Source organism: Antrostomus carolinensis, unplaced genomic scaffold (genome assembly GCF_000700745.2).
Source record: "Antrostomus carolinensis isolate BGI_N321 unplaced genomic scaffold, ASM70074v2 scaffold8958, whole genome shotgun sequence".
Classification (NCBI taxonomy): Eukaryota; Metazoa; Chordata; class Aves; order Caprimulgiformes; family Caprimulgidae; genus Antrostomus; species Antrostomus carolinensis.
Window position 1 is genome coordinate 905 of NW_010330895.1, and position 4,305 is coordinate 5,209.

General features: G+C 54.4%; 1 protein-coding gene across 1 annotated transcript in view; it reads left to right on the forward strand.

Annotated features, from left to right (window-relative positions):
* Positions 1-4,305, forward strand: part of LOC104528901 (voltage-dependent R-type calcium channel subunit alpha-1E-like) — a gene marked incomplete at its 5' end in the record, with an annotated part of 60,174 nt that overhangs the window by 293 nt on the left and 55,576 nt on the right. The window lies entirely within an intron of this gene.

The window sequence follows — 4,305 nt, forward strand, 5'->3', positions numbered from 1 at the left end:
GTGCGTGGCACTAGCCAGCAGGTAAGCGCCTGCCTTCTGCTCTCCTTCAGCGTGTGGAGAGGGGTCCCCTTGTCCCCCAGGAATGCTCTCCTTGTCCTGTTGCTGGTTCCCCTCCTGTGCTCTGAGAATCGGGAATCCCCCCCGGCCCCTCCTCAGGCTTGGGTTTGGAAGCCCCCTACGCTGGCACAGAGGGTGGCTCTGGTTTAACCCCACCTGTTTTGGGGTGTTCTGTGTGTGTGTGTGTGTGTGGCTGGGGGGGTCGCAGCCTTTCCTCTGTGCCTCAGTGTCTTGCTGGAGTTTTGCCACCCCACCCCACCTGGAGCTACCCATTCTGTTGGGGATGAACCCCTGAGAACCCACAAATCTCTAGTCCCTGCTGGGCGGTGGCTTTGTTCCCTTTTGTCACACCTGGCAGGGGGACAGCCATCCTCACCCTGCAGCCCCCAGCCCCCCAGGGTGGCTCTGGGAACCGGCTGTCCCCTCCCTGCGGCAGAGGGGAAGATGCTGAAAACCTCTGGCTGTGCCCCACAGCCCCGTGGGGGGCTGGTGTTGGGGGACTGCAGTTCATTCCAGGGACCTAGTGCTGGGTGGAGGGTGCATATTCCCCCCTCCTTCCCCTGCTCCTCCATCCTTTCATACACCCCCACACGCATCTCCCACCCTCCCTGCGGGTGCCCCTGGGTGCCCAGCACCGCAGCACACAGCTCCCATCAGCTTGGGCTCAGCACCCTGTTGCCCCTCCAAGACTCCCCCTTGGCTTTACCCCCACCAAGGAGCCGAGCCTAAAAACTTCAGCATGGCCAGGCTTTGCCTTGAGGACCCTCCCCGCGCTGTTTTCTGCAGTGGTGATTACATGCAGCTCCTGCCGCTGCTGCTTGCTCTCCCTGCAACTTGTTGGTTAACTTGCCGGCTCCTCCAGTGAGAGCTCGCCCTGGTGACAAGCAGCGATGCCTTGGTCTGGTGCAACAGGTACCATGGAGAAACCCTCTGGTGAGGCACAGGGACGCAAAACAGGTCACCCACCCTGCTGAGCATCATTGGAGAAATAGTCCCCTTGCAGCTCCAATGTGTCAGGTTGAGTCTCAGGTTGATGTCAGGAAGTCTTCACTGAAAGGGTTCTCAGGCAATGGAATGGGCTGACTAGGGAGGTGGTCACCGTCCCTGGAGGTGTTTGAAAGATGGCTAGATGGGCTGCTGGGAGATATGGTTTAGTAGTAGACAGGTACGGTTGGACTCAATGATCTCAGAGGTCTTTTCCAACCAGGAGATTCTATGATTTTACCAGGTAGGGGCTGGAGAACTGCCAAGCCCCCAGAGTTTTGGGGTTACCTGGGGGTGAAGGGACAGCTTGGTGGGGCTGAATTCCCCCTGGCAACCTTCAATCTGCCTCTGGTGGCAGTGCCCACTGGGTGGGTGGCTGCAGGAGCATCGGTGCAGTAGCGAGGACAGGGATGTGGCAGGGCAGCGGCCAGGCCAGCCTGCTTGCTTTTCCAGAATACACCAAATTATTCATGTGCATTTTCAGCACGGTGTGGGAGGACTCTCGCCCCTTCGGCTTTCATTTAAAGCAAGAAGGAGCCGGGGTGCTGCCGCTGGCCCGGTGCTCCCCGTGTGGGCTGAGGTCCCGTGCCGGTGTGATGTCTCATCTCCAGGCAGCTGCTGTCTCCTAGAGACTAGAGCTTCACCACCACGCGGTAAAAACTCCCCAGCGTTATTCTTTCCTGAAATTTGCAATGCATGAGGGAGTTGGGCTCATTTTATATTGTTTTTCCAGAAGCAAGTGACATGTTCTCACATGAGTGCTGGGAACAGACGTGCTCCAGTTATGGGAACTGAGTGTCCCTGGCTGTCCCCTGCCTGGCTGCCATCTCTTTCTAAGAAACTCATCCCACCTAGAGCTCCTCTGCACCACTTGAGGACTTGGGGATGGACAAAGCTTTTTGGTGATGAGTTTGGTGAGGTTGGCTAAGCAAGTTGTTCCCATCCTTGTAGTTGTAGCCTAGCACATGCAGCTGATGTCTTTTGGTAGGTCCAGGGAAAAATGTGTGAGCATTTCAGCTGCCTGGCACGGAGCCCATGGCATCACTCCTGGGTGAGGGCATGGGTGGTTTGGGGATGAAAACGTTGGATTTTGGCCACGGGCAATGAGAGGAGGTGGCCAGTACTGGTGCTCTAGGTTGGAACGGGCACGGCACCAAGGAAAGCCAAGGGTGCTGGGTTGGAGCACGGGGAGGAGTGGAGGTTCTTCTTCATCCAGCTCCAGTTGACTAGGTAATAGGACTAAAAATAACTGGTGATTCAGGCCTGTATATCTGCTGGGTAACTGTATAATTATAACCAGCAGCCTCTGCAGTTTGGCTTCCCAGTGTAAATAGGGATGATGCATGGAGGGGAAAAAGAAGGAGAAATACGAGAAACTGGGATTGGGATGCAGCTCTGGGGGGAGACGAGTCTTTGCCGAGTTCCTCACTGGAAAGCCCAGTGCATTACCTCCACTGGAGCTGCTCTTTTTACTGGTCCTACCCAAAATGTGAGGCAGCTGCTGTTTTGGCTGTAGGAACATCTACTCGTCTTCTCCTTCAGAAATACTGCCTGCTCTCCTCCTGCTGACGGCCAGGCCTTCAACCCTGATTTCATTTGGTTGGCGGCCTGGAAAGCTGCAATTCAGTTAGCACATGAGATGGGCTGCAGCTCATCTATATCTGCTCCGTTCTTCATCCCTTTAATCACATTTGACCTGGATAAGATCCCTCTCCTGCCCTAGAAAGGCCAGATGATACTGTGTGGCTCTGGCTATGTCCCCAAGGACAGCCTCCGGCTGCAGGCGTATGCTGGCTGCTGTACCTGATGGACAAGGATGCCCTTGGGGACCTTGCTGTTCCTTACAGAGAGGGATTTCTCCTATCTCAGCCCCTTTGGGGACCAAATCTAGTGTTAGGTTGGCCAAGAGCAACTGAGGTGTCTGCAAAGTCCATCACGCGTGGGGATTTTGCAATGTGGGGCGCAAACCCGTGCGTGCCCAAAACGTTTTGCTCATGGTGACCCCAACTCTGACTCAGCCACCTCTGATGCTGCGTGGGCACTGCCCCTTGGGGACCCTGGCAGTGTTACGCCCCATCCAGGCAAGCATCTTCTGCACCTTGGCTTTTACCCAGTCAATATTTGGGCAGGTTTTACCTCCCTGCGGGAAGAGATGCACCATGTTGTGCCATCCTTAGGCAGCTCCATCCTTGTGCTCCCCAAGAACATATGTATGTTATTTTCTCCTCCAAGGCTGTTTTCTGTGCCCTTCATTCATCAGATTTTAATTTTTTTTAAATTTTTTTGGGGAGGGGCGAGTAGGTGTAATGGCAGGTCCATCTTTTTGACAGCCGGGAAGAGCGAGGCTGCCTGTCAGATGGTGAATTTAAACAGAGGCAGCTGTTGTCATGGTGACGCCAAGTTGCATCCTGTTGCTGTGGCAACCAAAGTTAAAAAACTGATGTTAAGGCAGGAAAATCACATGATGTGGTTCTTTTTTGTTTAAAAAAAAAAAAAAAAAAGAAAAAGGAGAGGAGAGAGAGATGATTTCCAGTTTTTAAGCGCAGGATGAGGTGGGGGAGAAGGAGATGCTTCTCCACAGAGCTGTTTGCACGTGGTGAGTGGACACTCCACATCCCTACCAGGGTGGCTGCAGTGTGGTCTGTCAGCATCCTGTCCCTCTGGACATCACTTTCTGTTGACACCAGCAAAGCATGGATGGGCTGGGAGCGCAGGGATGGGGACAGTCCTGAGGAGCCACAGCTCTACTGTTACTTGAAGACACTTATCTGCTGGGGGGGAGATTCCCCTGTCTTTGGGGACAAGCCAGGAAGGTGCAGTAGGGTTGGGGAACCCCAGAGTTGAATTTGAACTTTTCACAGTCTTTGCTCCATTTGGCATTTTGGGTTTTTCTTGGAAAACAGCCTTGGAGAGGAAGGGCTTGCTTTCCTGCTGGGGTGTGGAGCTGAGAGGAGTGGGCTTGGGAAGCCCTAGGGATGGGGATGTTGAAGAGGTGGGTCTTTCTTTTCATGGTGGCCTGGGTGGACAGGATGTGGGAAGGTGTGTGTGAGGGCAGGCAGCAGTGGTGGGGTTGGGACCAGCCAGATGAAGTCCACAGATGTAGGAGCTGGAGGTCCCTCTCGTTGACACCTAGGGAGCAGGGAAAGCTGTTCAGTGCAGCAAGTCCTGGAAGAAGCCTGGGGAGTGATGAGAAATGGAGACTTAAGTTTCTAGGAGATGTTTGGGCTGGGCTGGGTGATGCAGGCAGGGTGAGGGGTTAAATCA